Source organism: Kogia breviceps, chromosome 4 (assembly GCF_026419965.1).
Source record: "Kogia breviceps isolate mKogBre1 chromosome 4, mKogBre1 haplotype 1, whole genome shotgun sequence".
Lineage (NCBI taxonomy): Eukaryota > Metazoa > Chordata > Mammalia > Artiodactyla > Physeteridae > Kogia > Kogia breviceps.
This window is the reverse complement of record NC_081313.1, coordinates 124,081,972-124,105,265: the sequence shown is the minus strand read 5'-3', so window position 1 is coordinate 124,105,265 and position 23,294 is coordinate 124,081,972. Positions and strand designations below refer to the sequence as shown.

The 23,294-nt window shown below is 38.2% G+C and overlaps 1 pseudogene; it reads right to left on the bottom strand.

The window, feature by feature from the left end:
• Positions 1-1,232: 1,232 nt before the first annotated feature.
• Positions 1,233-1,760, bottom strand: LOC131755740 (ferritin light chain pseudogene; annotated as a pseudogene).
• Positions 1,761-23,294: the final 21,534 nt, after the last annotated feature.

Sequence of the window (23,294 nt, the reverse complement as noted above, 5' to 3'; positions counted from 1 at the left end):
ATTCTCCCACCTCTGTTGCACGTAACCAGATTACAGCAAAAGGTATCATGTAGCATTTGCCAAACTTCAGTAATTCTTACACTAATACATGTTTTTGCCATATCTCTACAATATCCATACTATTTGCCTAGAATTTTCTTTACATTGGTTCACTTTTTGTTTACATTGATTTGTTTTGAGGAAATATTAAATCACAGCCCTTAATGAGAAACCGGTCTTTGGGAATTACTAACCTATTCCATCTCTCTCTTTTTCCATGTCAGGAGACTGAAGCCTGGAGAAGGGCAGGAACTTCCCTACAGTCTTTTACCAAGTATGTGTCAATGGCTTATCAATGGAGATAATTCAGATTTCCTACTTCTTAGCCTGCATCCTCTAGAGTATTCCATGTTGCCTCATGTGAGTTTCATTCTGGACAGGTCCTGTTTTAGTTTGGTTGACACATTTGTAAGGGACTGACAGAATAATCCATACTTGTTTGATAACTTACAAAGCTAACTAAGGAACACACTGGTGGTAGTTGTTCCTAACATAAAACAATGCCCTGTTCCAAAGGAGAAATTTATGTTTCATGACTGACCAGTGACTTCCTTTCCTATCTCTTAAGATCTGCTCCAGTAGCTTCTACCTACTTTATCAACAAGTAAAAACAAAAAAGTTAATTAGAACAGATTTCGTTATTGCAATAACAATATTGTTATGGAAAAGCTGCTGCTTCTTTATAAATAGTTTTATTGAGATTAATTCACATTTCATATAATTAAAATATATTATTCAATGTTTTTAGTTTAGTCACAGGGTTGTGCAACCATCACCACATTATAATTATAAAACAATTTTTCCCCCTAAAAGAAATCAGTATCCACTACCAGGCAATCCCCATCATCCCTCCTTCCCCGTGCCCAGTAATCACTAATCTACCTAACCTACTTTCTGTCTCTATGGATTTGCCTATCCTGGACTTTTCATATAAATGGAATCATACAATATATGGTCTTTTGCGATTGTCTTCTTTCACTTAGCATGTTTTCAAGGTTAATCATGTTGCATGCATCACTACTCCATTTCTTTTTTTTTTTTTTTTCTTTTTGCTGCAAAAAGCTTTATTGTTTCCATTTGGTCCACGTCTTGGGAGAGGGCCCCAGGGTGGTTAAAAAGCTGCCTGGTGGCTGCAGAGAGAGGCTTTGGGCAGAAGCCCTGACACCAGAGGGAATCCTCAAAGGCCGTGGGCTTCAGAGGTTCCTAGACATGCTTGAGGTGAGCCTTTGGAAGAGATACTCGCCCAGCCCAGCCTGGGGACCAGCCAGCCTGCAGAGGTTGGTCAGGTGGTCGCCATCTTCTTGATGAGTTTCACCTTCTCCTCCAGGAAGCCGCTCTCCAGGGGGAGAGCTGGGGGTCTGCCGGGCAGAGTGCAGGGCATGTAGATCCAAAAGAACCTGGTTCAGGCTCTTCTCCATGAGCATGGTGGCTTCCCTAGCATCCTGGGTTTTGCCCCACTCATCTTGAGATGGTTTCTGCACGTCCTGGAAGAGGGCACTGCCGTGGCGCTGGGTTTGCATTTTCAAAAGACGCTGGGTGGCCCCGTGCTTCTCAGCCATTTCAAGGAAAATGTGGCCCACGCCCTCCAAAGCCACATCGTCGTGGTCAAAATCGAAGCCCAGAGAGAGGGAGGTATAGGAGGCCCACAGATGCATGTTGACCAGGCGATTGATGGCGGCCTCCACCTGGGCGGAATAATTCTGACGAATCTGGGAGCTCATGCTTAATTGATAATAAGGAACTAAGCTCAAAAAATGGTGTTGGCTGGGCCTGGAGGCCGAGGATAGCTGAGTGGCTGATTCCGAAGGTTGTGACTGGAAAAAAGGTTGGAGGGTAGTTGGAGGGGGGAGCAAGGGGCGACCCTGGGTCTGTTCCGTCCAAACACTGTTGAAGCAAGAGACAAACCTGTGGGGACTGCCCAGTGCACAGCGATTCATTTCTTTTTATAGCTGAATAATATTCCATTGGATGAATATATACTTATTAGTCAATGGACATTTAGGCTTCCCACTTTATGGTTATTATGAATAACACTGCTAGAAATATTCAGGTAAAAGTTTTTGTGTGGATGTATGTTTTTATATCTCCTAGGTGTGGAATCACTGAGTTACGTGGTAATTCTATGTAAAGCTGCTGTTTTGCCTTCCCCAAATCCTTGACTTTTCCTTTTAGTAACAGTCCTTCCCACCTCCCATTTTGCTGTATAATTTCTCCCACTTTGGCTACTGTCAATCAACTCATCAGGATTGAGCCACCTGCCTCTGCCAAGAGGTGAGCATGTGATCCAAGTCCTGTCAATCAGATGCCCTTTCCCTGGACTTTGATTCTTTGGCAGAGGGACAGTGAGGCTGAAAGGAGTAGGAACCGCTCATCACTGTCCATTCACTTTCTACCATCTATATCTCAGAGCTGTGCTTATTCTTCAACTTTTTCTTCAAGTACTGAGTTATACCGAATCCTTCCAATAAATTCCCTGATTTTTGTTTTTCCTTAAGCAGGTCAAAGGTAGCTTTGTTGCTGCATCCACCTTTAGCCACATCTTTGGATAAGTAAAAATACATTCTTATTTCGTACTCTAAACTAGTCTTTCTGTTCATGCTGTTAGTCAACTCAAATCTTCACCCCCCACCCCAGTCCATTGTCCAAAAGGGAAGGAAAAACACTCTCCATTATAGGCCCTAATCCCCCAAATGAGGAATTCAAACAAGTCCCTGGATTCACCCTGTGTCCCAAAGACAAAGATGCTTATGCCAGCGCTACTGACAATAGTTTCTTCTTTCTTGGCCAAGTTATATTCTGAGGCTTTCACAGCAGCCTGGTCCCTGCTCTTTCATGTGTATAAGGAGGATGCAGTCAAAACAAATTAAAAGCTTGGATGCCTTCACCCTATATTAAACCACAGACCCACAGGAGGGTTCTTCAGATCCAGAGATTAGGTCCAGAACTCTTCTTTCCTTCTGTGAAAGACAAAAATGCACAGGACAATGAAAGAGGTGATTTTATTTAGGCTATTGCAATATGGAAAATGTTCATTAATGAGGAGCATCTCAAAGGAAAGGACAGAGACCTGTGGTTTATAGAGGGAAGTAGACAAGGAATCATGAGGCAGTGTGGAGGAGGGTCTTAAATGAGTCATATGGGAAGGGTGGTCCTTGGTGGTTCTCTCTCCCCTGAAACAGTAAAGCTTGAGGAACAATTAGATGAAGTTCAATGTTGTCCTTTCCTTCCCCCCTTCCTTCCATCCCCCCTTCCTTTTTTCTTTCCTTTCCTCCTTCCATCCTTCCCTCCTTCCTTCCTTGCTTCCTTCTCTCCTTCCTTCCATCCCCCCTTCCTCCCTCCCTCCTTTCCTTCCTTCTTTCTTCCTTCCATATTTTTTTTCATTCAGGAAATATATACATATTGAATATCTACTTTTATGCTGGGGCTAGGGCTCTGGGCTGAAGGTAGAGTATTCTGCTGTCAAGTCCTTGTGAAAGGAACAGAGCTTAGTGTGCTCTAAGCTCACTAAGCTTAGTGAGCTTAGTGAGCTTAGAGCACACTAAGCTTAGTAGGTGTCTTGACCTGCATAGGCTGAGGGAGTGCTGGGTTTTGAGGCACACTCTTTTCCTCTTACTGCCTCTTTCTTATCATTCCCCTTCCCATGTCACCTCTCCTCTCTTGGTTTCTGTGTCTTGGAACAAGATACCCCTTTGTCTGGATAGCACGTCTACATTTTTGTACTAACTCCCAAGTAATCTAAATACCAAGGAATTTTTCTAGATTTCAAATGAAGTCCACGAGATAGCTTTAATGGCTCCTACCAAGCACCATGGAATTCTTTAACAGAGATGATCTACTTTTTCTTAGTTTTATGTAAAGTGGTATCTAAAAACAGCTTCAGGATAGCCTCCAGTCCCCTCTTCCAACTAGATTGCCTCTCCTAAATGCCTCACATAGAAATTCTAATAGGTTCTCAGAGCTGAATGAATCTCTCCTTCCCTTATTTATATTCTTTAACAATCTGCCTTGTTGAAATCATTTATGAATGTCTGCTCTGGTAGTTTTGTAAGTCATTTTTTATTCATATGTCTATCTTCTAAAATGCCTTTGACACCTATCAGTTGTAAATCTTTCTGGGTTTGAGGAACAAGTGTGAAATGTTCGTATTATAGGAAAAAAACAAAGCAAAAAACAACTGTATTTAAGTGAAAAACTATACATTGTCTATAGCATATTCTTCCAGTGTTATCTTATTCTGATTCCATGGGAGTTACAATTTTGTAAGCTGTAAATAACTGATAGCAACGTAAAATAAGTCTTGTCTATAGACATGCAAATTCTATCCAGTGGAGGAAGTCTAGCTGACTTCTGGCTCCCATTGTGGAAGAGTCCTCTATCACCTCTATATCACGTTCATTTCAATATTCCTGATCTATAAATGTGTCTTTTTTTTAGTGGCACTTTTAACACCTACCTAGTTTTCTCATTAACAGGTTAATAAAATCTTTGACACATGTTCATGCTTATATCTATATGAGAGTCATAATTTAACCTTTTTTTGAAAATTATACTTTACCAAGATTGAATTTCATTAAATTGCTCAGATCATCAAGGTTCACTGAGGAAATGGGTTCAGGGGAAATAAAGTGTAGTAGTGAAGAATACAGGACTTGCAGTTAGACTCCCTGTGTTTAAGATCTACCCAGATCTACCACTTTTTTTTTTTCCTAAGCTCTCTGACCTTAGGCATGCTACTTAGCCTCTCAGTGCCTCAGCAGAGATAATAGAGCATATTTTATAGGATTATTGTAAGGACTACATGAGCTCCTTAAACAATGTGTGGCATATAGTAAGGGCTCAATACATACCAGCTATTGATATTATTATTTAATAAGGAAACATGTAAGTAAATTCTGGGCCCCAGTAAATCTTAGCAGGTTAAAGACAGAAAGCAAATTTTTTCCAGTCACGTATCTCAAGTATTCACAGTCACAGTTCCATGTATAGGAGGACAAGTTGAGGTGACAGAAAGAGGTAGAATCAAACCCCAATCAAACTTTGAGCTATTATTCTGCAATCTTGTCCCACTTTGCAAATAAATCATTAAAATGTTAGCCCTGGGATTTTCAAAACAAAGCCTCTTAGTTGACAGACAATGGGCCCTTCCTGTTTCTTTTAGACCAGCTCCCACACCCTCACTCTCCCAGGATTTCTTACAAATCTCTCCTCTGACTCAAAATAGAAAATGGGCAGAGGCACAATTATCAGGGTTATTTTGGTCTCAGAAGACCCATTTTCAAGGTACCAATTTAGAATCCCTTTCTAGCCAATTCCTGCTAATGTATTTTCTGAGACATTTTTGGGTCCTCCATGACCTTACATTTTACTGTCTCTCTTTTTGGCTCATTGATAAAAAATCTCCTTTATAAGTATCTCTGATTGGGTGTCAGGAAGACAAAGACAAAAAGAAGATAAAGAACCCAGAAACAGTAGGGTAGACTGAACTGGAAAGCCAGCTTGGGAGAAGCAGCCTTTATCTGCACACACATGGCAATTTGTGAACTATGCTCACGAGGAAGAAATTATATCTCAGGGAACCAAACACAGTGCTTGCTTTGGTTTTTTTTTTAGGAGGAAAGTTTTGTTTGTTTGTTTTTAAGCTGCTTTTGTTTTATCTGAATCAGAACAAATTTTTAAAAAATTTTGATACATAGTTTTGGTTTGAATTGTCTGATTTTCTGCTATGTGCTCATCTGCATTGGTAAAAGTTGAAAGCCACATCTATTTTTTTCCTAAAGTGTCAGGTTTCTTAATTATGAATTCATGAACTCTTAAGAGGTCAAGATAGGTGAATATTTGAAGTATATATATTTTAATAACTTCTTCTGGGCGCCTTACTTTTATTAGCTACTTAAAAGGGCTGAAGATTAACCCAAATTTAAGACTCACTGCTTTAGACAATTTTAAAAGAATGGAATCATTTTATCATTTCTTCCAGTCAGTAGGCAATAGGGGTATGCACGTGAAGAAGAGAATTTTTTTTTGCATCATAATTACATTTATTGTGGTACAAAACTGTATCACTATAAACTAGTGTCCATTAAGTATTATAAATTGCTATTTTTATTAACATCTTCATTGGAGTATAATTGCTTTACAATGGTGTGTTAGTTTCTGCTGTATAACAAAGTGAATCAGCTATAGATATACATATATCCCCATATCTCCTCCCTCTTGTGTCTCCTTCCAAAGAAGAGATTTTGACTCAGCCTTTGTTCCATCTCCTCCAAGACCAGAACTCGGTGTGAGTGTAATTCAGGGAGGGAGTGACTGCAAGAAGCTACAGAGCGTGTGATCACTGCAATTTCACAGACTAACAAGAGACCACTTTTCAAAATTCTTGTTTATTCTGTGCCACAAAATAAATAAAGCGAAATGAGTTCATCTTTCCTTTGGAGAAGTAAGCCTTCAAGGTCAACTGGTTAAGTGATGTGGACCAATTTCATTCCAGTGTTAGATAATGTTCTGATTATTTAGAATGTTTGGAGGGGTTTGTTCTCTGATGAGACTGAAAAATCACCACATTAAGGCTATCAATGATTCATCGCAAAGGTCCGGGGGTGGGGGGAACTACTCCCTGCCCTCAGTACAGCATAAAGGGTTGAATTCATTCTCCCAGCTTTCAACCTGCTTCTGAAGTGTTCTGAACTGGTTAAAGCAGAGGGGCACAGGGGGAGAGGGGAATCCACTGATTGTTCAGCTTGCTTCCTCAGTAGGCAGCACGGCCATATTTAAAAACTTGTTAATCATGTATTTAGCAAGACTTAAAAAAAGGTTGTTGCTTTTGACCAACGAATTTCATATTTAGAAATTGTTTACCTCTGAACAACTTCATAGCACCTCTAGAAGTAGGCCCTGACCATCATTAGCTTTAAAAAGTTCTCCAAGTGATTCTAATGTGAAACTGAGAATCATCAGAGTCAGAAAAATCTGGATTTTTTAACACCATTTTACGATAAATCACTTCAGACTCAAAGCCTGTTTGCTTATCTGTAAAGTGGGGACATGCAACAAATATTATATTAGTCTTCCATGAATATGGAAAAAGGAAAAAAAGAAGGGCACACTCTTAGGATTAAATGTTAATCCTTTTCCATCCTACAATAGACACTCTCCCCCACAAAGAGTTATAAAAAATGACAAATGCCTCATTACCATATTCAAATGTAATGAATTTAAAATAAGGGTTTTTTAAGCTGATTAATTCTGACCAAGCACTTTTTCCCTCTTTGCTGAGTGAATAATAATAACTCATTTACAGTAAGCAGGTGATTCACATTCTACTCACACTCAGGAGATTTGCTGGCTAGAACCAGTGTGGAAGATCAAGCTATCATGGCTGGCTGCCTATTCATCCATGGGATTATTCTTTACAACAGACCCAGCCACAGCAAGAGGAATTTATGCCCAGCTGAGACAATTGTCCTTATCACCATTCATCTTCTGGGAACATTCCCCAATCTCTGCCACATGTCCTTTGCCTCCTTTTGTAATAATACCAGCAACCATTTTTGAGTGACTTCTCTGTGCCAGTCAATTTGTGCTAATTATTTTACATATAGTATTGCATTTAACCCTCACAACAGCTTTGTGAATGAAGTATATTATCTCCATTTCACAGATGAGGAAATAGGCTTAGAGAGGTTGAAAACCTGCCCATGGGCACAGAGCTAATATTTAACATCTGGATTTGAATTCAAGTCTCTCTGGCTCTTAAACACTACACTAAATTCCTTCTTGGCCTTCCCAGATTCTGCCCTTTGTTCTAGCTCAAATCAGAGAACAAATAAGGTCTCCATCTCAGAACACTGCTACTTTGTGTTTTTATTACGCTAATAACTCACATTTTTGAGGGCTTAGCAGGCACCGGATACTCTATATTCCTTATTCTTCCCTTTGAGCCACCTCTTCTAGATTATCTACATGTATTTTTAAATTTTTAAACTAATAGATTTTTTTTTACACATTGACAATTACGTATATGTTCTTACATACATGTATCATGTCTACTTACTTTAGTTCTCACTCTTTTCTCCTCCCCCTCTGCTCATAGAAACTATTTACAGCTCCAAATACCAGCCACACTATTGCTTCTGGGCTTTTGCATACAGTCTTCTTCTGAGAGGTGTTCCTTCAAGTTCATTTTCCTTCTCCTTACTCATTCTTTAGAACTCGGTTTCCCATACCTTCCAAAGATGGCTTTACGTGGCCCACATGTGAGCTGATCTATTTGGTAACGCTTATGCTGTGTTTACATATTGTTTATTCAAAATTTGTCTCCCCCATGATGTTGGGAGCCCCTATACCACAATGACTGATGCATCAGCTGTTCATAGCAAAGTGCCCACATGTGGTAGACCCTTGGAAAAAAAAATTTTTTTTAGAAGTTATATTTTTATTTTTATTATTTTTATTTTTTATTTTTTTATTTAGAAATATGTACTTTTAAAAACACATTCAGTAATATCAATAAATTCAGGGATGCACAGGCCAGCTGCCCATGGATGTGTTGTTTTGCCTGTACACTGTTTTACAAAATACAGAATTAGCTGCCAACATTAAAAATATATATAATAATTCAAATTTTCACAGATTTCTCATCAATGTTCTAGTTTTCTCAACTCCTCCCTTATCATTTTTCTTCCTAGTGAAGACCAAACATACCAAGTACTTTTCTATGGTGTTGCTTGGTTGTTGTTTTGTTGTTGTTGTTGTTGTTTCACACACACACACACACTGTATTTTATTTTTACAAGAGATAAATAAACTGACACCAAGCATTGTAAATGGATGACCACAACAAAAGCAACAATGACTGCAAGTACCAAACACGAAACACACTCATACTATGTCATAATATTGACATTCAGTCCAATAATCCTCCACTGTAACAGCTCCTTTACTTTGCAGTGAAAATTGATTTGTATATTTTTTGCCTCTGAGTCCTTGTGGGATTTTTTTTTTTATTCAAACAGAAAGTCACAAAAATTATAGTCATCCTCATCAGTTCACTCAGTCCCATGTAATTAATTTTTTTTATCTTGATCTTTTGTTAGCATTTACGAATTCATCCGTTTTCCATTAGAGTTCTGAAAATGCTTATTCATTCAGTTCAGCAGTATAGTCAGTTACCAGAAACCTGTACTTGTCAGAGTCTTTTCCATGAATTCGTTGAAAATGAAATCCTTTTATAGGAACATTTTTGCAAAAGCATCAGAGTATACCCAGAACTGTCTGTAAATGACAAAAGACTTAAAAATGACCACGGTTAAAGATTTGATGAAAGTTCATAATAATGCAAATGACAAGGAAATTTAGTTATTTCTGAGATATACATTTTAAAGTAATAACTACAATTATGATTTATAACATTATACCAGAATATATAAGATTTTTAGAAATTTCATGTAATGTCTGAAACATTTATATTAACATATTTCCATAAAAATAACCCAAAGACAGTTTAGTATTAGTTGTTTTATTGTTTGTTTTTTTTATACTGCAGGTTCTTATTAGTCATCAATTTTATACACATCAGTGTATACATGTCAATCCCAATCGCCCAACTGAGCACACCACGATCCCCACCACACTGCGGTTTTCCCCCCTTGGTGTCCATAGATTTGTTCTCTACATCCGTGTCTAAACTTCTGCCCTGAAAACAGGTTCATCTGTACCATTTTTCTAGGTTCCACATACATGTGTTAATATACGATATTTGTTTTTCTCTTTCTGACTTACTTCACTCTGTATGACAGTCTTTAGATCCATCCACGTCTCAACAAATGACTCAATTTTATTCTTTTTTTGGCTGAGTAATATTCCATTGTATATAGTACCACATCTTCTTTATCCATTCATCTGTCAATGGGCATTTAGGTTGCTTCCATGACCTAGCTGTTGTAAATAGTGCTGCAATGAACATTGTGGTGCATGTGTCTTTTTGAATTATGGTTTTCTCTGGGTATATGTCCAGTAGTGGCATTGCTGGATCATATGGTAATTCTATTTTTTGTTTTTTTAGGAACCTCCATACTGTTCCCCATAGTGGCTGTATCAATTTACATTCCCACCAACAGTGCAAGAGGGTTCCCTTTTCTCCACACCCTCTCCAGCAATCATTGTTTGTAGATTTTCTGATGATGCCCATTCTAACTGGTGTGAGGTGATACCTCATTGTAGTTTTGATGTGCATTTCTCTAATAATTAGTGATGTTGAGCAGCTTTTCATGTGCTTCTTGGCCATCTGTATGTCTTCTTTGGAGAAATCTCTATTTAGGTCTTCTGCCCATTTTTGAATTTGGTTGTTTGTTTCTTTAATATTAAGCTGCATGAGCTGTTTATATATTTTGGAGATTAATCCTTTGTCCATTGATTCGTTTGCAAATATTTTCTCCCGTTCTGACGGTTGTCTTTTCATCTTGTTTATGGTTTTCTTTGCTGTGCAAAAGCTTTTAAGTTTCATTAGGTCCCATTTGTTTATTTTTGTTTTTATTTCCATTACTTTAAGAGGTGGATCAAAAAAGATCTTGCTGGGCTTCCCTGGTGGCACAGTGGTTGGGAGTCCGCCTGCTGATGCAGGGGATGTGGGTTTGTGCCCCGGTCCAGGAAGATCCCACATGCCATGAAGCGGTTGGGCCCGTGAGCCATGGCCGCTGAGCCTGCGAGTCCGGAGACTGTGCTCCACAACGGGAGAGGGCACAACAGTGAGAGGCCTGCATACCGCAAAAAAAAAAAAAAAAAAAAAAAAAAAAAAAAAAAGATCTTGCTGTGATTTATGTCAAAGAGTGTTCTTCCTATGTTTTCCTCTAAGAGTTTTATAGTGTCCAGTCTTACATTTAGGTCTCTAATCCATTTTGAGTTTATTTTTGTGTATGGTGTTAGGGAATGTTCTAATTTCATTCTTTTACATGTAGCTGTCCAGTTTTCCCAGCACCACTTATTGACTGCCTTTTCTCCATTGTATATCTTTGCCTCCTTTGTCATAGATTAGTTGACCATAGGTGCATGGGTTTATCTCTAGGTTTTCTATATTGTTCCATTGATCTATGTTTCTGTTTTTGTGCCAGTACCATATTGGCTTGATTACTGTAGCTTTGTAGTATAGTCTGAAGTCAGGGAGTCTGATTCCTTCAGCTCTGTTTTTTTCCCTCAAGACTGCTTTGGCTCTTTGGGGTCTTTGGTGTCTCCATACACATTTTGAGGTGATTTGTTCTAGTTCTGTAAAAAATGCCATTGGTAATTTGATAGGGATTGCATTGAATCTGTAGATTGCTTTGGGTAGTAGAGTCATTTTCACAATATTGATTCTTCCAATCCAAGAACATGGTATGTCTCTCCATCTGTTGGTCTCATCTTTAATTTCTTTCATCAGTGTTTTATAGTTTTCTGCATACAGGTCTTTTGTCTCCCTAGGTAGGTTTATTCCTAGGTATTTTATTCTTTTTCTTACAGTGGAAAATGGGAGTGTTTCCTTAATTTCTCTTTCAGATTTTTCATCATTAGTGTATAGGAATGCAAGAGATTTATGTGCATTAATTTTGTATCCTGCAACTTTACTAAATTCATTGATTAGCTCTAGTAGTTTTCTGGTGGCATCTTTAGGATTCTCTATGTATAGTATCATGTCATCTGCAAACAGTGACAGTTTTCCTTCTTTTCTGATTTGGATTCCTTTTATTTCTTTTTCTTCTCTGATTGCTGTGGCTAGGACTTCCAAAACTATGTTGAATAATAGTGGTGAGAGTGGACATCCTTGTCTCATTCCTGATCTTATAGGAAATGCTTTCAGTTTTTCACCATTGAGAATGATGTTTGCTGTGGGTTTGTCATATATGGCCTTTATTATGTTGAGGTAGGTTCCCTCTATGTCCACTCTCTGGAGAGTTTATATCATAAATGGGTGTTGAATTTTGTCCAAAGCTTTTTCTGCATCTATTGAGATGATCATATGGTTTTTCTTCTTCAATTTGTTAATATTGTGTATCACATTGATTGATTTGCATATATTGAAGAATCCTTGCATCCCTGGGATAAATCCCACTTGATCATGGTGTATGATCCTTTTAATGTGTTGTGGGATTCTGTTTGCTAGTATTTTGTTGAGGATTTTTGCATCTATATTCATCAGTGATAATGGTGTGTAATTTTCTTTTTTTATAGTATCTTTGTCTGGTTTTGGTATCAGGGTGATGGTGGCCTCATAGAATGAGTTTGGGAGTGTTCCTTCCTCTGCAATTTTTTGGAAGAGTTTGAGAAGGATGGGTGTTAGCTCTTCTCTAAATGTTTGATAGAATTCACCTGTTAAGCCATCTAGTCCTAGACTTTTGTTTGTTGGAAGATTTTTAATCACAGTTTCTATTTCATTACTTGTGATTGGTCTGTTCATATTTTCTGTTTCTTCCTCGTTCAGTCTTGAAAGGTTATACCTTTCTAACAATTTGTCCATTTCTTCCAGGTTGTCCATTTTATTGGCATAGAGTTGCTTGTAGTAGTCTCTTAGGATGCTCTGTATTTCTGTGGTGTCTGTTGTAATGTCTCCTTTTTCATTTCTTATTTTATTGATTTGAGTCCTCTCCCTCTTTTTCTTGATCAGTCTGGTTAATGGTTTATCAATTTTGTTTATCTTCTCAAAGAAGCAGCTTTTAGTTTTATTGATCTTTGCTATTGTTTTCTTTGTTTCTATTTCATTTATTTCTACTCTGATCTTTATGATTTCTTTCCTTCTGCTAACTTTGGGTTTTGTTTGTTCTTCTTTCTCTAGTTCCTTTAGGTGTAAGGTTCGATTGTTTACTTGAGATTTTTCTTGTTTCTTGAGGTAGGCTTGTATAGCTATAAACTTCCCTCTCAGAACTGCTTTTGCTGCATCCCATAGGTTTTGGATCATCGTGATTTCATTGTCATTTGTCTCTAGGTATTTTTTGATTTCCTCTTTGATTTCTTCCGTGATCTCTTGGTTATTTAGTAATGTACTGTTTAGCCTCCATGTGTTTGAGTTTTTCATGTTTTTTTTCCCTGTAATTCATTTCCAATCTCATAGCGTTGTGGTCAGAAAAGATGCTTGATATGATTTCAATTTTCTTAAATTTACTCAGGCTTGATTTGTGACCCATGATGTGATCTATCCTGGAGAATGTTCCATGCGCACTTGAGAAGAAAGTGTCATCTGCTCTTTTTGGATGGAGTATCCTATAAATATCAATTAAATCTATCTGGTCTATTGCGTCATTTAAAGCTTCTGTTTCCTTCTTTATTTTCATTTTGGATGATCTGTCCATTGGTGTAAGTGAGATGTTAAAATCCCCGACTATTATTGTGTTACTGTCTATTTCCTCTTTTATAGCTGTTAGCAGTTGCCTTATGTATTGAGGTGCTCCTATGTTGGGTGCATATATATTTATAATTGTTATATCTTCTTCTTGGATTGATCCCTTGATCATTATGTAGTGTCCTTCATTGTCTCTTGTAACATTCTTTATTTTAAAGTCTATTTTATCTGATATGAGTATAGCTACTCCAGCTTTCTTTTGATTTCCATTTGCATGGAATATCTTTTTCCACCATCTTTTTCCACCCTCTCACTTTCAGTCTGTATGTGTCCCTAGGTCTGAAATGGGTCTCTTGTAGACAGTATATATATGGATCTTAGTTTTTTATCCATTCAGCAAGCCTGTGTCTTTTCGTTGGAGCATTTAATCCATTCACGTTTAAGGTAATTATCGGTATGTATGTTCCTATAACCATTTTCTTAATTGTTTTGGGTTTGTTTTTGTAGGTCCTTTTCTTCTCTTGTGTTTCCCACTTAGAGAAGTTCCTTTAGCATTTGTTATAGAGCTGGTTTGGTGGTGCTGAATTCTGTTAGCTTTTATTTGTCTGTAAAGCTTTTGATTTCTCCATCGATTCTGAATGAAATCCTAGCCAGGTAGAGTAATCTTGGTTGTAGGTTCTTACCTTTCATCACTTTAAGTATATCATGCCATTCCCTTCTGGCTTGTAGGGTTTCTGCTGAGAAATCAGCTGTGAACCTTATGGGAGTTCCCTTGTATGTTATTTGTCATTTTTCCCTTGCTGCTTTCAATCATTTTTCTTTTTCTTTAATTTTTGCCAATTTGATTACTATGTGTCTTGGAGTGTTTCTCCTTGGGTTTATCCTGTATGGGACTCTCTGTGCTTCCTGGACTTGGGTGGTTATTTCCTTTCCCATCTTAGGGAAGTTTTTGACTATAATCTCTTCAAATATTTTCTCAGGTCCTTTCTCTTATCTTCTGAGACCCCTATAATGCGAATGTTGTTGCATTTAATGTTGTCCCAGAGGTCTCTTAGGCTGTCTTCATTCCTTTTCATTCTTTTTTCTTTAGTCTGTTCCACAGCAGTGAATTCCACCATTCTGTCTTCCCGGTCACTTATCCGTTCTTCTGCCTCAGTTATTCTGCTATTGATTCCTTCTAGTGTATTTTTCATTTCAGTTATTATATTGTTCATCTCTGTTTGTTTGTTCTTTAATTCTTCTAGGTCTTTGTTAAACATTTCTTGCATCTTCTTGATCTTTGCTTCCATTCTTTTTCCGAGGTCCTGGATCATCTTCACTATCATTATTCTGAATTCTTTTTCTGGAAGGTTGCCTATCTCCACTTCATTTAGTTGTTTTTCTGGGGTTTTATCTTGTTCCTTCATCTGGTATATAGCCCTCTGCCTTTTCATCTTGTCCATCTTTCTGTGAATGTGGTTTTTGTTCCACAGGCTGTAGCATTGTAGTTCTTCTTGCTTCTGCTGTCTGCCCTCTGGTGGATGAGGCTATCTAAGAGGCTTGATGGGAGGGACTGGTGGTGGGTAGATCTGACTGTTGCTCTGGTGGGCAGAGCTCAGTAAATCTTTAATCCACTTGACTGTTGATGGGTGAGGCTAGGTTCCCTCCCTGTTGGTTGTTTGACCTGAGGCAACCCAACACTGGAGCCTACCTGGCCTCTTTGTTGGGGCTAATGACAGACTGTGGGAGGGCTCACGCCAAGGAGTACTTCCCAGAACTTCTGCTGCTAGTGTCCTTGTCCCCATGGTGAAACAGAGCCACCCCCCACCTCTGCAGGAGACCCTCCAACACTAGCAGGTAGGTCTGTTTCAGTCTCCCCTGGGGTCACTGCTCCTTCCCCTGGGTCCCGACACGCACACTATTTTGTGTGTGCCCTCCAAGAGTGGAGTCTCTGTTTCCCCCAGTCCTGTCGATGTCCTGAAATCAATTCTCACTAGGCTTCAAAGTCTGATTCTCTAGGAATTCCTCCTTCCATTGCCGGACCCCCAGGTTGGGAAGTCTGACGTGGGGCTCAGAATATTCACTCCAGTGGGTGGACTTCTGTAGTATAGGTGTTCACCAGTCTGTGAGTCACCCACCCACCAGTTATGGGATTTCATTTTACTGTGATTGCACCCCTCCTACCATCTCATTGTGGCTTCTCCTTTGTCTTTGGATGTGGGGTATCTTTTTTGGTGAGTTCCAGTGTCTTCCTGTTGATGATTTTCCAGCAGCTAGTTGTGATTCTGGTGTTCTCAGAAGAGGGAGTGAGAGCACGTCCTTCTACTCTGCCATCTTAGTTCCTCCCTCTCAAAAATTTTTTTAAATAATGGAATTCATTCCAATTTCTGTATTCCACACTAAACCACCTAGGTGGCACCACATGCCATATTTGAAATCCTTGCCTTGCCAGCCTTGGTGAGGTGGAACCAAAAGCTATTTATAGCAGGACTGTATAGAACTATTTTACTTGATCAATGACTTTCTCTTTTCTTTTTCAATTATTAACTTTTCCTGGGCCATTCTCAAACTTTGCGTTTTGACAGACATAGAAACATTAGCTAAAATCAGTCTGGTGCAGATTTAGAAACAGGACTAGGGAGCAATTAGATTAATTTTAAATTGCTAATGTCAGTCCAGATTTTTTGTCCTTCTTGACACCTGGAACACAATTTCAACTCTTTGGAATTAATGTTAAAATTTAAAGCAGAGTGTTTTGGCTTAAAAAAAAAAAAAAAAAGCCGAAACAGGATGGTATGCTGTAAGGTGCAAGATCTTTTTCCTGACTCTGAAACTATAAATCCTTGCCTCCACACAAAAGGTCAAAACACTCTTTTCAAAGAAAAAAAAAATCTAGAACCAGTCAGGACATTCTAGTATAATTAGGAAAAATCCCAAGTTGTATGATTTGCAATCAATATGAACTATTGCCATTTATTACAGGGAATCCTGAGAGTTCTGAGGATTTGCTCCTTGAATGATCCATCAGTTCCCAAACTTCATTCAGGTGTTTAAACTGCCTTTAGGTGTGTGAACTGCCTTTGACTGGACCTATGGGGTGTGGTGCTGAAAGAACAGTTCCTAGAGAAGCATTTTCACCTACCCCAGCACAAGGAAGTAAGACCTGGGAATCTTCTCCAAGTTAGGAAGCATCAGCAACACGAAACAAAAAGAGTTTCGGTAGAGACAGTATCCAATTAGAGATAACAGAGGACAGCATTTCTCAGAATGTGCCCTGATTAAGAATCACCTGCAGCAGAAATAACTGGGAGATGCATGCAAATTTCTAGAATGTATTGGGACTCTTGCTTATCTATTGTCAAACTGCCTTTTAAAAAGGGTGTACCAGGGCTTTCCTGGTGGCGCAGTGATTGAGAGTCCGCCTGCCGATGCAGGGGACACGGGTTCGTGCCTCGGTCCGGGAAGATCCTGCATGCCGTGGAGCGGCTGGGCCCGTGAGCCATGGCCGCTGAGCCTGCGCGTCTGGAGCCTGCGCGTCTGGAGCCTGTGCTCCGCAACAGGAGAGGCCAGAGGCCCGCGTACCGCAAAAAAAAAAAAAAAAAAAAAAAAATTTAATTTAAAAAAAAGTAAAAATGGTGTACCTACAAACATTCCCAGAAGTGATGAGAACATATTTTGCTATATATTTACCAGCCTGAACCCACTATAGATCAATGGTTAGCAAACTCTTGCTGTGAAGGGCCAGATAAATATTTTCAGTTTTGTGAACTGTGCAGTCTCTGTTGCAATTTTTCAACTCTGTAGTTGCAGTGCGAAAGTAGCCGTAGGCTACAGGTAAACAATTGAGTGTGGCTGTTTTCCAATAAAACTTTATCTGTAGACATTGAAAATTCAGTCATATAATTTTCGCATGTCTTATAATATTGTATGATTTTTTTGCCGCTTATTTTGGTTTTTTATTGAGATAAAAAAATCACATAACATAAAATCGATCACCATTTTAAAGTGTATAACTCAGTGGTTTTTAGTATATTCACAATGGTGTGCAACCATTACCATTCTGTAATTCCTTTTTTTTCTTTGCGGTACGTGGGCCTCTCACTGTTGTGGCCTCTCCCGTTGCGGGAGCACAGGCTCCGGACGCGCAGGCTCAGCGGCCATGGCTCACGAGCCCAGCCACTCCGCGGCATGTGGCATCTTCCCGGACCGGGGCACGAATCCGTGTCCCCTGCATCGGCAGGCGGACTCTCAACCACTGCGCCACCAGGGAAGCCCTGTAATTCCTTTGAAAACAATTGATGTATAATTGACATACAACATTATATTTGTTTCAGGTGTACAACATTTGATATTTGTATGCCTTGAAAAACAACCACCACAATAAGTCTGGTTATTAATACCCATCACCATATATAGTAAGAGTTATTTTCTTTTTTTCTTGTGTTGAGGACTTTTAAGATGAACTCCTAGTTTTTTTCATACTATTTAAAAATGTAGGGGGACTTCCCTGGTGGTCCAGTGGCTAAGGGTCCACGCTCCCAGTGCAGGGGCCCTGGGTTCAATCCCTGGTCAGGGAACTAGATCCCACATGCCACAACTAAAAGATTCCACATGCTGCAACTGAAGATCCCGCATGCTGCGACAAAGATCCAGCACACGACAATGAAGTTCCCGTGTGCCACAACGAATATCCAGTGCAGCCAAATAAATAAATAAATATTTTTAGAAAATAATAAAGGGCATGGAAGATCTCATGCTCTTAAAAAAATGTAGAAAACATTCTTAGTTTGTGTGCCACAGAAAAAAAGGCATTGAGCTTGGATTTGGTCTGTAGGCTGTCGTTTGCTGACTGCCAGGATAGATGCCACAAGTCAGCTGTAGTAGTAATTACAGAGATTACTTTTGGATTTGCACTTAACTTTTGCAACATGTATAAAAGGTAAAACTCCTGAATCTTCCCCTATGTACTTCCATCATTCCCTTTTAAAGATATAGGAAGAGAAGGAATTTTTATTTCAATTCAATGGAAAAAGTCCTGCAAAGGTGTCTCCTGCAGAGGAGCTGTCTGACTTAGCCACATGGACATAAATTAAGTCCTCAAGTCTCCGACTTTAGACCACTTCTGAACCTCGTCATGAGAACTTCTGAGGCCACCTAGAGTTGAAGTGAGCTGCTGAGGCTGTAGTAGGACCAGCTGATGAAGGCTGCATAAGCAAGAGTCTGCCACTGATCTGACTCACAAGATTTGGCTTCTCTGGCTTAAATATTTGGGGTGGGGGGTCTTACACAACTAATAACTCATCAAGATTTTGCCTAAGAATTTCTCCCTAAATTTCATATAAGTTTCCACATTATATTACCAATCTTCTTGGATCCTTATAGCAACTTTTCAAAATAGACATCTGTTAGGTTTACTGTTCCATTGTGTACACTGTAAAGATTCAGAGAACTGAAGTGGCCTGCCTGAGAGCCCTCTACTAGTAATTGATGCTGCCTGAAATAGAATCCAGATCCCCTAATTGGTCCTCCCACTGCTTCACAAGGACTCTCAAAAAAATCCCACTCAACAAAAAGACAAAGCATTTTATTTAATTCAATATATATTTTATTACATATCACTGGGCACTGTACAATAGTTTTGTGCATTTGTGCTGGCACCATGAATATTATATAGTAAAATTCTTTTATTAAAATATAATTTTGAATCATCTGATCATATCCATATCCATATAACCATACTCAAATATTATAAATGTAGATATTTTGATACTTAGTATAGTCTTAAGCACTAAATGCTAAGCAGTGGAACGAATTGTATAGACATGTAAGACATGGCTGGGCTGACCCACTTTTCTTTCTCTCTATTTTTTTAAAAAATATTTATTTATTTATTTGCCTCCGCCAGGTCTTAGTTGCGGCACGCGGGACCTTCGTTGTGGCATGTGGGCTCTTTATAGCTGCAGCATGCATGCGGGATCTAATTCCCTGACCAGGGATCGAACCCAGGCCCCCTTCATTGGGCTCACTGAGTCTTAACCACTGGACCACCAGGGAAGTCCCTGGCCCACTTTTCAACAACTTTCCCGATGGAAAAAAAGCATTAGTATGAAATCCTCACCTATTAAAGATTCTGGCATATGTTTCTTTGTGACAAGCAGAATTCTAAAATGGCCCCCAACAGTCCCCACTATCCTAGTTGTATACACTTCTCCCAGTTCTTTAATCAAACATTAATCCAAGTCCTGCTCTGAAAGGATTTTGCAGATGTAATTAAGGGCATTCATCAGTTGATTTTAAGTTAGGGAGCTTATCCTGGGTGGGCCTTACCTAATCAGGTGAGACTTGAAAAGAAGTCAGAGACTGAAAGCAACAGAGATTCTCGCTGATCCTGAAATAGTGAACAGCCACGTTGTGAACTACCTAGGAAGGGGAATCACATGGCAAGGACATGAGGGTGGCCTCTAGGAGCTGGGAGTGGTCCCTGTGTGACAGAAAATGGCTGGTGGGCTTGCAACTGTAAAGAACTGAATTCTGTCACCATCCAAGGAGCTTGGAAGAGGACCCCAAGTCTGCTATGAGATCTCAGCCTCATCTGATACCTTGAGTTTGGCTTGGTGAGACCTGAGCAGAGAAACCAGATAAACCTGTCCCCAAATTCCTAACCCTTGAAAACTGTGAGATAACAAATGTGTATTGTTTAAGCTGCTAAATTTGTGGTAATTTGTCATATAGCAATAGAAATGTAATACTCTTATACAGAGAGAATGATTACATAAAACCTTTCTTCAGGTGCTCATATGCATTATTTACTCCTGTATTTCATCCCCCACCCTGCCCCCCAGTGAGACAAAAATCTGCTCGTCTCATCAGTCACAGCTCTAAGCTTTTTGCTTTGCTGTTGAATCACTGGTTTTCCCACAACTGTTCTCATCCCTTGACAAAAATGTTCAACTCTCTTCTTAAGATTGAATAAGCTAATTCAAGAACTCACAGTTTTTTATAAGGACAAGTTTCAAAGTGGTTTCTTAGATGTTTTCAGTGTCTTCAAAGGTTAAAAAAACAACAACAAGCAAGCTTGATTTCTGTATCATCAAGTATTCTAGAACTTGGGAAAGAGTACTTAACGATCTACAGAAATAGTTATATTTCTAATAAAAGTGAATCTGCCTTCCCCATGGCGAGTTTTCATTTATGCCTTGTCCTGACTTAAAGACTTCTCAGGATCCAGATGTAAAAAGCACTGGAAAAAATCCAAATGGTAAAATAAATCATCATTGTATGATCTAAGATTATATTCTAATTACTGACTATTGAATTTTTAAATAAGTAATTATGGATTTGCCAGCCAGTGTCAAAAATTATATCCATAACAAAGAATAATCCAGCTAACAATATTACATCCTTATTGTATTTTGTTATGGGGTAATTGCCAAGGTACATCCACTGGAATTATCACAATATTATAGACGTTTTATAAGTCCTATCCAAATCCCGAGTCACTCACATTTTTTAGTTTGAGAATTAATTTTTAGTTAAAATTAAGCCATGAATTAATTATATTAAAGATAAAATACTTCACGAGGTAATTAATCTACTATAATTTTTGCATGGTAGTTAACCTCAGTTTCTTTTGAAAACCCTGTTAAATTATGTACTCAATAAATGTATGGTTTTAAGAATTTTAGATTAGTCCATCTTGATATACTCTAGTTATTCCCAGAACAAGTCAGTCAATCTTATTGTAAAAGACTGCAATGTATATTTTTGTAGGTATAAATTTTATAGCCAAAAAATTATTTCTTTCTGATATACTAATGATTTTGTAGTGTATTGTTTGAGTGTATAGTTATACTGAATATTTTTTGGAAAAGAAATAAACAATGTTACAATTCCTAGTGACCAGTCCACGTTAAAAATTATTAAATACGTTATTAGACATCATGTAGTCAGAACTGAGTAAATTTTAATATGAGCTCTGCTTGAAAATAACAATCTTTAAAAACTTCTGTCTGTTATTGTTTTTAGTGTATTTTTATATAATAAGTTTCACATATACATCTGACTGTATCTTTGGTCTAGGATACCTTTGGAGACAAATGCCTAAGAGTTTTAGGATTAGAATAGAAGGTAATCTGACTTGGTTTCCCAAAATATGTTTTCACTTTGGTCATGACTTAGACTGATTCGTAATTATTAGCTATATACTATATTCAGTTCTACCTACAATTAAAAAATAAAAATTCCAGATACCATTAATTCAACACATGTTTATTGTTAATCTGTTGAATCACAGAAATTGGTGCCAGGCACGGAAGGAAATCAAACAACAACATTTATAGAGAACTGTTGCAGCTTAGTATGCCATATCTCATTTGTTTTTTCAACACCACAGCTTTTTATTCCCATTTTGTTGAGGAGGGGAACAGAAGTAGAAAGTTTATGCAATTCCCCCAAATTCACTAAGCCAGTGGCGGACCCACAGTTGTCGGTCCAGTTTTCTTGACTTCAAGTCCCACGTGTTTCTCAAATGTAACACACTCCACATGAATACTCTGATATTCTTAATCAGAGATGGAAATTGGGGCTATATGATTAATCTAATTATCTCTCTACATTTTTCTTCATGTTTCCAATATAAATCAGTATAAAAACTTGAAACATGGAAGGGATCCTGTTTCCTATCCATTCTTCTGAATTTTAAAAGATCTGGAGGAATAATGTTATTTATTAACGGAAAAAATGAAATCAGACAAAAGCCCTGGGATACGAAGACATTGCCAAAATGCCAAAACATTGTCATGTTTTCTGAATCTGTACATAGCTATAAAATTGTCAATGAAAGAATTATTCACCATGTTTCCATTTTTTTCTCCCATATCTCGTAGTATCTGTCGTTCATACTCTTGCCTGTCAGCTATTTATATTGGAGCCAGGATGTTCGCTAGTCTTGTGGAGCCAGCAAATTTCTGTCTGCAATGAAAAAAGCTTCTCTTTTTAGATTGTCATTTTTCTTTTGACTACCTTTCTTTGAGTTTTACTTCATTTAGGCTCAAGGGAAAACTGAAATAAAGTCATCTTTTTAAATGTTAAGTGTACATTTCATGTCTGGGGTCCTTGAGCCACTCAAGTTACGATAACAACAATATTTCCACTAAGAGAAAATTGGTTGGTTTTTGGCCCTGTCTCTAACAGAATTAGTATTGGTTGATTCAGAAACTCAGTCTTCTGAAGACACACACCTTCTATTAGAGTTTGAGTTGAACATGTTCTGCCCTAATGCATGAAGTATGATCACCTTTGTTTTAACAGGATATACCCTGAAGTTACTTTTGCAAGTCTTGGCTCTCTAGGAGTAAGGGGCTTCTGTATATTATCCCTGACGAGTGGTTATTTTTTAAACAAGTAATTAAATAAGGACAGTAGTTTATTTGGTAAGAAAAAGAGTTATAAAAATCGTAAAGGATCAAGTTCCAACAGATAGAAGACCCTAGGAGAATATGAGAGATTAATATAGATTAATGGTTCTTTTTTCATTTGGAGAAAGAGAGAAAGAACAGGTAAGGGATACATAGGGCACTTCAACTCTATTTTTTATTGCTTAAAATATATGTCATTAAAATATGATGAAAAGTTAACATTTATAAATTCTAGAGAATGCATACATGGGCATTTGTTAAACTACCCTTTGCTCTTCTGTAGTTTTGAAATTTTCATTGAAAAGGAAGGAAGGGAGGGAGGAAGGGAGGGAGGGAGGGAGAGATAAGCTAATAATTCATTATTGTTATATTTTTCTCTAAATGGCAAAAGGTAAGAGAGAATTATTTTTATTCTGAATAATCAGAGGAAGATTGGTATAACAATAATGTAAAACCAATGAGATCAATTTGTAAATGAGCAAAAAAACAGAAGAGTAACTGGAAAAACAACAAAATAAGTACATTTTTAAAAATCTTGGAAACGTATTATGAAC